This window comes from Mobula hypostoma, chromosome 21 (genome assembly GCF_963921235.1).
Source record: "Mobula hypostoma chromosome 21, sMobHyp1.1, whole genome shotgun sequence".
Lineage (NCBI taxonomy): Eukaryota > Metazoa > Chordata > Chondrichthyes > Myliobatiformes > Myliobatidae > Mobula > Mobula hypostoma.
The window spans coordinates 54,247,552-54,258,764 of record NC_086117.1 but is presented as its reverse complement, the minus strand read 5'-3'; the positions used below and the strand labels follow the sequence as shown (position 1 = coordinate 54,258,764).

The following is an 11,213-nucleotide window of genomic DNA, read 5'->3' as shown; positions in this document are numbered from 1 at the left end:
AAACAGCTACCTGCAGCCGCGGGTGAGAGCTGAGTGTCCGGTAGGGACTAAAGGTGAGTGAACTGTCCCAGAATGGACATGACAAGCCCCCTCACCAGAGGTCCGACCCCTCCCTGGACACCCCATGCACACCTGGTTATTGACTTTTCTGAAGGATCAGAGCAGAAGAGAAAATAATTATTTCAGTGGGTGAGTTTCATTTTTAAACATGAGTTATTGTTCTCGATTCGTCCCATAAGAGCAAATATCCTCTCCATACCCACTCCGTCAAGACCTTTCCCATTGTTCAGAGATTTACGGTGTTTCTCTCTCCGAAGATACTATCTGACTTGCTGATTAACGTTGGCGGTCTTTGCTTTCATTTTAGATTCCCAGCAGCTGCAGTATTTTGTTTTCCAGTTTCTGGCTAAGTCAGACTTTACATCAGCGATCTTCAGTCCTTTCAGTCGGTGAAAGAAAAACTAGATTGTGTTCATCTGCGGCTGTACCGGCAGGAGATGTGGGACTGCTGCATGCTTATTCCTGCAGAGATGTGGCTCCAGGACAATATCCATGCACCATCAGTCTCCAAGCTGTGACACTCAAGGACCTGGGTTAATATTATTTTTATACACAGAACTGTGCAAAAAATTAGACACATATACTGTATATAGCTAGGGTGCCTAAGACTTTTGCACAGTACTGTATTTGTCAACGTGGAGCGGAGAGCGAGTTTGTAAGTCTGGCAGGGAGCAAAGGATGTTGGGAATGGCGAGGGTAGAGCGCCACGAGAGGGGTGTGGGGCAGGTGGCAGAGAAGGAGTGCCGGGGTGGGGTAGCGCGGGTGCAGACTCACCCAGCCCTGAGGCACCAGGCAAACAATTGGTTTATTGATCATTACAGAATGTCTCTCTGGTGCTTCCCACTCCCTCCCCTCTCCCTTCCCCTTTTCCCAACCATGATTCCCCTCTCCCTGTCCCCTTCCCACTCTCAGTCCACAATAGAGACCCAGATCAGAATCAGCTCTATCATCACTCACATATGGCATGAAATTTGTGTTTTTTTTTGTGGCAGCAGTACAGTGCAATACATAAAATTATTACAGTACTGTGCAAACATCTTAGGCACCCTGGCTATATATATGTGCCTAGGACTTCGGCACAGGACTGTAAACTTTTTTGTGTGGCTGTTTGTTTTTCTGCCTTTGTAGTTACACGTGATGTGTGCTGTGTGCGGCTGTCGGTACTGAATTCGCACCTTGGCATCTTGGTCCTGGGGAACGCTGTCTCGTTTGCCCGTATTTATGTGAATGGTTGAATGACAATTAAACTTGGACTTTAAGCTCTTGTAGCATCCTCCCCATAAGTTTGCCGGTAGGCCCACTCCAGGAGCCCCACAGCACTGCACGGAAACATGTGGTGCCGAGCTCTACAGGGAGAGACTCTGCTGCCGTAGCTTCCATTAAGTCGCAACGACGAGCAAATGCTTTCATTCTGGAGATTGTTCAGGCTTTGATCAGGCGCTCGCTCATGCCCTTAGAGAGGCAGCTTAGAGTTTCAAAGACAACAACACCCTAAAGCTGATAGGGAACATGCCGTGGAGCAGTTAGTTAATAGAACTGTTTCATCTCAGCTCCAGAAATGCGGTTCAATCCCCACCCCATCTCTTTGATCTCCCAGATGCCCCAGTTCCTTCGCTCATCCCAGAGGCTTTTGAGCTGCTACAGTATGATGCAGAAGCCTTAGGGTGCCTCACACTTCTGCACAGTACTGCAATGTGGAGCGGAAAGCGGGTTTGTAAATCTGGCGGGAGCAAAGGATGTTGGGAATGGCGAGGGTGGAGTGCCGTGCGAGGGGTGTGGGACAGGTGGCAGAGAAGGAGTGTCGGGGTGATGGGACTCACCCAGCCCTGACTCGCCAGGCAATGTCATTTGATTCCAAACAACTGGTTTATTGATCATTACAGGATGTCTCTCTGATGTTTCCCACTCCCTCCCCTCTCCCTCCTTCCCCGTGAGGAGTCTCTGTACGCCTTGGAATGCATGGGTTTTCCCTGGCACCACCACAGCGCAGAGTAGGTTAACGACATTATAAACTGTCCTGCGATTAGGCTATGGTTAAATCAGGGTTGTCGGGGGGTGGGGGGCTGTGCGGTGTGCTCAAAGGGCAGATTCTGCACTGTATCTCCAAATAAATAAATCTACAAACTTTTCCAACAACATACAGACTCACTTTCAAGGACTCTTTATCTCAGGTTATCAATATTTATTATTATAATTTCAGTTCTGTTGTATTTGCACAATTTGGCGTATTTTGCACACCAGTTGCTCGTCTGTCTCTGTTGTGCGCAGTTTTTCATTGATTTTATTGTGCTTTTTTGTATTTACTGTGAATGCCCACAAGAAAACAAATCTCAGGGTCGTACATGGTGACATATGTGTTCTTTAATAATAAATTTACTTTGGACTTTGATTTATTTCCTTCGGAATCCTCGGGTAACCTTCCTCACGCTCCCCCAAGGTAACCTCGGTGTCCTTGGACATATCAACGATGTGCACAGATGCAGGGAGGATGATTGTCCAGGCGAGCCGTCCATGACCAGCATTACAGTCTCAGAATTTAGGGCCCAGGACAGGAGGAAGTTCTTCACAGGGAGGCTGGTAAAAGTTTGGAATTCTCCATCCTGGGGACTCAGCCACTGAGTTCATTCCAACCAGAGACCGGAGAAAGGATTAGATTTAACCATACCGTGAAATGCATCATTTACCTCATCGGCCATGTCCTGCAAGTGCCACCATGCTTCTGGCACCAGGAAATGATAAAGCAGTGGTGGTTGGGGGTGTGGAGGGGGGCGGTTAGTGGGTGGAGGTGTTGATCAGCCTTACTGCTTGGGGAAAGTGACTGTTTTTGAGTCTGGTGGTCCTGGTGTGGATGGAATGTAGCCTCCTCCCTGATGGGAGAGGGACAGACAGTACATGAGCAGGGTGGGTGGGATCCTTCACGATGTTCCTGGCCCTTTTCCGGCACCTTTTGTATATTTGCCCTTGATGGCAGGTAGGCTGGTGCCAGTGACACATTGGGCAATTTCCATATCCTTCTGAGCCGGGTTCTATATAGCCGCAACATTACCTCCCGGCTCCTAAACTCAATCCCACGACTGATGAAGGCCAATGCACCGTATGCCTTCTTACTAAGCCTGGTGGAACTGTTTCTCCTGACAGGAGAAGGGGCAAAAATGGGTCACTGATGCCTTAAAACTGGTCGCTTCAGGCAGACGGGGCTCGTCAGCTGTGGTTGGCAGCTCATCTAGGAGAAGGAAAACTCTGACTCGAGCCTCAAGGGGAAGGGAGAGGGGAGGGAGTGGGAAGCACCAGAGAGACATTCTGTAATGATCAATAAATCAATTGTTTGGAATCAAATGATCTTGCCTGGAGTCTCAGGACTGGGTGAGTCTGCACCCGCGCCACCCGCCCCTGCCCCGGCACTTCTTTACCACCTGTCCCACATCCCTCCCATGGCGCTCCACCCTCCCCATTCCCAACATCCTTTGCTCCCGCCAGATTTACAAACTCGCTTTCCACTCCGCGTTGACAAATACAGTCCTGCGTGAAAGTCTTAGGCAGCCGAGCTGTAGATACTGTATGTGGCTCAGACTTTTTCACAGGATTGTAGCACGCCCACAGTTCACTAACCCTAAGCCGTACATCTTTGGAATGTGTGAGGAAACCGGAACACCGGGAGAAGCACGCATGACCAGCGGGAAAACGCACAAACTGCCTGTAAAGCGTTACGAATCAAGTGATACCGTTGAAAGTGCCACCAGCAGAAAGGCTTGGCTGGAAAATGGGCCACTTGGCTTTCTCCTGCCCCTTATGTTCCTGAGTAAAGACTCAATTAATTAAACATTGAAGCATCACGGAAAAAGTGTTCCAGGTGTAAAACTTATTTTGAAAGAAGGAGATGATTTATAACGTACATTAAGGATTTTATTTGTTCAAAACTCCAAGATTCGATAGCAATTTGTCAAAAACCATGAAAACTTACACATTTTTAAATTAGTTTATTCCAAACCAGTCTCGGTCAATGAAAAGCAGGGTGATTTGTGAGAATTTCTGTTTGATGAGACATAGAAGGACCATGAAATATTGATCTCAGCAGTCTCTACTAATACCTTGTACCAACTATTGGGTTGGAAAATAAAAACTGTGATGATCAAAATCTATCAGACAGTTTGAACGTTTTTTTCAAAAACGTTTTTTAACTCTTGTCCTGGTCTTGCCTCTTTGCCCCGTCACAATTCTTGCTATTAATTTCCCACTTCACAAAAATATAGAGCACAAGCACATTTTCCATTCAATCAAATCCTGAATTCGGTGTTCAGATTGTTCCTCAAAGCTATACTTTGCTCGGACATTTTTAGGGACTGTTGTAATTCGTAGAACATCGAACAGATTCAGAATCAGAATCAGGCTTAATATCACCAGCACGTCATGTCTTTGCGGTAGCAGTACATAGAACAGAGAAGAATACAGCACAGCAACAGGCCACTCGGCCCACAATGTTTTGCTGTACTGGCTAAAAAGCAAATCAAAAACTTTCTATAGCTATTTTCAAAAAAGGATTTAAAAGATACAAAGGTTCATTTATTATCAAAGTATACAACTCTGAAATTCTTCTTCTCCGGATAGCCACGATGAGGAAGAGGCCAGAATGGGCAATTGAAGAAGAGAGAGGTGCCGAGACCATTCGTTTTTCCACTCCATAGACGCTGAGTGACCTGCTGAGTTCCTCCAGCATTTTGTGTGTGTTTCTCCTCTCCTTGGACCTGTCATTTAAATAAAGATAAAGACGAGCTTTATTTGTCACATGTACATTGAAACGTACAGTGAACTGTTCATTTGCGTCTTAGTCCATCACCACCTGAGGATGTGCTGGGGGCAGCCCACAACTGTCACCGCGCCTCCTGCGCCAACATAACATGCTCACAACCCACTAACCCTAACCCGTACGGCTTTGGACCATGGAAGGAAACCCACGCGGTCACGGGGAGAACATACAAATTCCTTAGAGACAGCGGTAGGAATTGAAACCGGAGTGCCAGAACTGTAAAGCGTTATGCTAACCGCTACGGTACCGTGCTGCTTTCTCAATTGTACCCGCCTCCACGATTGTTACCCCCCTCTCCCCACCTCTCACAGAACAGGCAATCACTGCCCTGGTGACTTTACCTCCCAGGTGCCACGATCAGGGGCGTCTCAGACAGGGTTCACAGTGTTCGAAAGGGAGAAGGGGAGCAGCCAGAATTGTACCTATTGGCACCAATGACAAAGGCATGAGAGGTGATGAGGTCCTGAGGAGAGAATTTAAGGAGCTAGTTAGAAAGCTGAAAAGCAAGACCTTCAGGATGGTAATCTCTAGTTTGCTGCCTGTGCCATGTGCCAGTGGGGGCAAGAATAGGATGATTTGGCAGGTGAATGTGCGGCAGAGGAACTGGGGCAGAGGGCAGGGTTCAGATTTATGGATCATTGGGATCTTCTCTGGAGAAGGTTTGACCTGTACTAAAGGGATGGGTTACATCTGAACCAAGAGGGCCCAATATCCTTGTGGCCAGTTTTGCTCGAGCTGTTGAGGAGGGTTTAAATTAATCTGGCAGGGGGTGAGAGGGCAAGGGGTGATCTGAAGGTTGAGGAGTCATCTGACAGATTCTGTTAGATAGACACATGGACAATAGAAAAATGGAGGTCTATGTATTAGGGAAGGATGAGATTGATCTTGGAGTAGGTGAAATGGCTGGCACAACATCGTGGGCTGAAGGGCCTGTACTGTGCCGTAATGTTCTGTGTTCAAACTGCAGGGATTTTTGTTTTTTTTTTAGGCGGGAAAACCCTCGGGGTAGAAGAAACCATGTGAAGTTGAAGTAAAATGGACATTGTGTAGGCAGAAGTTAGTTTAGTTGGCCACTTGATTACTAATTTAATCGGATCGGCACAACACTTTGGGCTAAAGGGCCTGTTGCTGTTGTGGATTTAATATTTCAGTAATATTTGAGTAATCTTTTATGTATATTTATGTAACGGTTATATAAAATTCTATTAAGCATTCTTGTTTGTTTAAATATTTTATGGGTTATATATATTCTTACGTGAATTGTATATGTTATCATGCTACCACACGATATGTGCGCGCCTTGCTTAACGTAAAACACAAAGTTTGACTCAAATTTCAGACTCACGTGTCTCCCTTTGAATTAGTTTAATCTTTTGAAGTTACAAACCATAACAGTTCTTGTGAGGATCTAACATGAAACATAACATATCAATACAGTTACAAAGAACAGACAACCACGGCTATATTTCAGTAGGAGTTTGAGGAGATTTAATATGTCACCAAAGACACTCTCAAATTTCGACAGATGTACTGTGGAGAGCACTCTGACTGGCTGCGTCACTGACTGGTATGGGTGGGGGAGGCAGTCCTGCACAGGATCGAAATAAGCTGCAGGGAGTTGTAAACTCAGTCAGCTCCATCATGGGCACTGGCCTTCGTAGTATCCAGGACATCTTCAAGGAGCAATGCCTCTAAGAGGACGCCTCCATTATTAAGGACCCCCATCACTGAGGTCATGCCTTGTTCTCATTGTTATCGGTGATACCGGAGGAGGTACAGGAGCCCGAAGACACACACTCAACAATTCAGGAACAGCTTCTTCTCCTCTGACATCTGATTTCTGAATGGACACTGAACCCATGAACACTACCTGACTACTTTTTTATTTGCATTTTTTGCACTGCTGATTTAATATATAATATACTTACTGCTATTCTTTTTCTTGATTACCATGTACTTCATTGTACTGTTGCTGCCAAAGCAACCAATGTTGCTGTACTGGTTCTTGTTCAACTGCTCCTCCAAACTAGCCCACTCCCTAAATGGCAAGCCACCCCATCCCAAACTAATTAGATCTGAGCTGATTTCAGCTACCTGTAAATTATGGGCGGCGTGGTAGCATAACGATTAGCACGACGCTATTAAAGCTCGGGATGTGGGAGTTCCTAGTTCAATCCTGGTGTCCTCTGTGAGGAATCTCTGTAAAATCTTGCTTGTGGGAAGTGTGGAAATATGGATTGAACTTTGTATTTGATGTGGCAAAATGGAATAGACAATCCCAAAGATTCAAAGGTTCATTTATTATCCAAGTATGCATGCAGTATACAACCCTGAGATTCACCTTCTCCAGATAGCCATGAAACATGGAAGCCAAAGAGAAACATGAAACCTACCCCCTGCACAAAACACGAATGGCAATATGATTATTAAACTCCAAACCCCTCTCCCCATACAAAATATAATAACTTTGACCCCCAAACTCCCCTCCACCCACACAAAATACAAGAACTTTAACCCCCAAATCCTCCTCCACCCACACAAAATACAAGAACTTTGACCTCCAAACCCCCTCTCCCCACACAGAATACAAGAACTTTAACCCCCCAAACCCCCTCCACCCACACAAAATACAAGAACTCTGACCCCAAACCTCCCTCCACCCACACAAAATACAAGAACTTTAACCCCCCAAACCCCCTTTCACCCACACAATATACAAGAACTTTGACCTCCAAACCCCCTCCCCCACACCAAAAGACTAACAAAGTGCAATAAGAACATCAACCCCCAAGCCTCTTCCCCCATACAACAAAATGAGGAAATACAGGTGAATACTCAGGGTATAAAAAACCATGAGACTGAAAAAGTCCACCGTCCATAAACGCAATAGTCCAATCGATAAAGGCAGAATCTTGGTAAAGTCCTCCGACATCATCGAAAGAGAGAGACACCACTCGAGTGCGGAGGCCTACCCTCCGAGCCACCACACAGGCTCCTCCTCCAGTAGCAGAGGGTTCCCGCCAGCGGTGGAAGGCAGAGTGCTAAGCTATTATGTTGCAATATATGTGCGTGACTGAAGTCACTAGATGAAGCTACAAGAAATGTGCTTGCTAAGGGAATGAGTGACAGCAAGCACCCAATGTACTGAACATTGTGCAAGAGTAAGGAAGCAGCAGAGATGAGACAGCTGCAGATGGCAAACTACAACTAATTCATCAGAAGGACTGAGTTCGCTGGAAGTTGTAACCCCATCTCATTCTTTTATAAAAGGAATGTTTTGTAAACAGTGTGTGCCAAGTCTCCTTCCATCCCTAATTGAAGTGGAGGTGGCCTTTCCCCTTGCAAGTAATGAAGTTGCTTGATAAAGATTTCTTCAAAAGATATGTGGAGTGATAATCTCATCCGAGCCAAATTCTTCCTCCTTGTAATAAAAGGAAAGATACTCACACAAACACTTTGCTTCTTAAAGAGAACCAAATAATGGAAAATACAATTTTCTCAGTGTTGGTATTGTGCTCAGTGTTGGTACTGTGTTTGTGATACCTAGTGGAGAAACACGTGACAAAAGTGGGGGTTTTCCCTGGGTGCACCAGTTTCCCCCCCACAGTCCAAAATGCACCATTTAGTAGATTAAATGGTCAATTCAAGTTGTCCTGTGATTAGACTAGGGTTGAGCTGGTGGGTGAAATGGTCATCGCAACTTGTCCTGTGATTAGACTAGGGCTGAGCTGGTGCACAGCTCGAAGGGCAGAAGGGCCTGTTCCATGCTGTATCTCTAAATAAAGAAAGAAAAATATAAATTCCTAGCTTGTTTTCTTTTGTATTATTTACAGAGAATTTTGCACCAGCAATAAGTTATTACTTTGAAGTGTAGCATTTAAAGTGGGATATCTGGGCACTATCCAATACATTCCTTCTCTGAAGAACATTACAGCTGTTACCGCGAGGTCTGGTGTTTTTCATTAATGCTCAAATTATTTCTTCAAAAGATATGTGGAGTGATAATTTCATCTGAGCCAAATTCTTCCTCCTTGTAATAAAAGGAAGGATGCTCACACAAACACTTTGCTTTTTAAAGAGAACCAAGTAATGGAAAATACAATTTGAAGCCACTGAAACGCACAGCTCTGTCTAATCACTGTACATCTGAGAAGGTTCAATTGGCGCCGTGAAACTTTCTGCTATCGTTGATGAATAGATCAATTTGAGAGAGAAAAAAAAAGTTTTAATTAACTCCCTCTCTCAATCTGATTACAGTTCTGTTCAGTAATCGAACTTCGCAAAAACATTAACCTGAATTTTAAATCAAATTCTGTTCGTCAGCCAAAGGGACTTTTATTAAATGTGTACACCGCACTCAAGTGGATGTAGTCATTCATTATTCTAATGGAAGTCAGGGAAATACATCAAACTTGATCTCCTTCAGAGTCAGGGACTGCTGTTAAAAATAGACCAAGTCGCTAACAGATGTCTGCGCAGCAGACTCCTCACATCCTCCGTCAAGTTTCCATTCCCTCTTCCTTTTAAGGTTCTGTTCTTCTTTCTACTTCAGAGGCCAGTTTGCTCTGTTTTGAGAGGCCATGAGAGACACTTAAAAGTCAATTTATCCTTTTCATTGCAAATTTCTCCAAATGCACAGAGAGTGGTGGGTGGCGGGAAGGCACTACCTGGGTGGCACTGGGAGCAGATACGGTAGAGCCCTTAATGGCAATCAGAATCAGGCTTATTACAGTATGTCATGAAATGGTTGTTTTACAGCAGTGGTACATTGCTATATTTAAAAATAGAAACCTATAAATTGCAGTAAGAAATATGTATATACTGTATATATATATATTTCTTACTGGAATTTATAGGTTTTATTTTTATGTATAGCAATGTATAGCCAAAATAGTGAGGTTATGTTCATGGGATCATCGCACATTTTGAAATCCAATGGCAGAGGGGGAGAAGCTGTTCCTGAATCATTGAGTGTGTGTCTTCAGGCTCCTGATGGTGGGAATGAGAAGAGGCCATGTCCTGGGTGATGGGGGTCCTTAATGATGGATGCCTCCTGTTTGAGGCATCGCCTTTCGAAGATTTTGTAGATGCTGGGGAGGCTGGTACCCATGGTGGAGCTGGCTGAGTTTACAACTTTCCGCAGCTTTTTCCGATCCTGTGCAGTGGTCCCTCCCGCCATACCAGACGGCGACGCAGCCAGTGAGAACGCTCTCCACTGTGCATCTGTAGAAATTTGTGAGAGTCTTTGGCAACATACCTAATCTCCTCAAACACCTAATGAAATATAGCTGATGTTGTGCCTTCTTTGTAATTGCATCAACGTGTTGGGCCCAGGGACGATCTTCAGAGATGTTGAGGCTCAAGAAGTTTGTTTATGCTGTAAGATTCATTTCCACCAAAGCAAGGAGCTTCATTGCACCTTGGTGTCTATCACAATTGATTCTCAGAACAGGCCTTCGGCCCAACCAGTTGCCCACCCTGCTAGTCCCAATTTCCTGAGTTTGGCTCATATCACTCGAAGACCATCCCCTCCATGAACCGCTTCTTAAATAATATTATTGTGCCTGCCTCAAACACTTCTTCTGGCAGCTCGTTCCATGTAGTCATCACCCTCTGTGTGAAAAGTTCTCAGGTCCCTTTTAAACCTGTCCCCTAAATCTACCTTGGACTCCCCTACCCTGGGAAAAACACTGTTACCATCTACCAACCTATCTTATTCTTAAGTCCATTGCCTCTACTGGGGCACAGGCCACCGAGAGCAGCTCACCAGAGTCCTCTGTCCTGGGCCAGCCTTTCACGTTTTTCCAGGTGTACATCTTCTATTCTTCCTCTCCCAGGGATGAGGATTTCAGAGCTTCATTTGTCATTTCTGTAGCTCTGGGCTTTCACAGGAGTGGAGTTTCTAGCCCCGTGCCCAGCCTTCCCTGCTTCTCAGCCAAGCTTGGGACCGTCCATGGCAGAATTCACCCCGTCTACACCTTTCATAATATTAAACACTTACAAACATTACACCTTGTTCTCCGACATTCTAAGAAATAAAGGCCCAGCCAGGCCAACCTCTCAGGCCCTGCAGTCCTGGCAACATCTTCATGAATATTTTTGGCATTCCTTCCAGCTTAACCACATCTATTCCATAACAAGATCAAATTCAAGTTCCAGTTTATTTGTCATTCAACCATAGATTAATGTAGCTGAATGGAACAGAGTTCCTCCAGGTTCAAGATGCAAAACATACACGGCACATTCAAAATAGTGAGCAAAAAAACATAGTCACACAAAAAATATATATATATAACCCAAGTTAATGAGTGACATGTGCTTCAGATCGATTGTACAGATTCCTGGCAGT

At 45.0% G+C, this 11,213-nt stretch overlaps 1 long non-coding RNA gene across 3 annotated transcripts; it reads right to left on the bottom strand.

Annotated features, from left to right (window-relative positions):
* Positions 1 to 3,954: 3,954 nt before the first annotated feature.
* Positions 3,955 to 7,877, bottom strand: LOC134359700 (uncharacterized). 3 transcript variants are annotated; one of them, XR_010021179.1, is made up of 3 exons: positions 7,700 to 7,877; positions 5,206 to 5,327; positions 3,955 to 4,802 (listed from the first exon to the last, which is right to left on the bottom strand). It is a non-coding gene; the product is annotated as an uncharacterized LOC134359700 (long non-coding RNA). The 3 variants fall into 3 exon arrangements; XR_010021178.1 differs by lacking the exon at positions 7,700 to 7,877 and adding an exon at positions 7,206 to 7,221; XR_010021177.1 differs by lacking the exon at positions 7,700 to 7,877 and adding an exon at positions 6,210 to 6,274.
* Between the last annotated feature and the right edge of the window lie 3,336 nt (positions 7,878 to 11,213).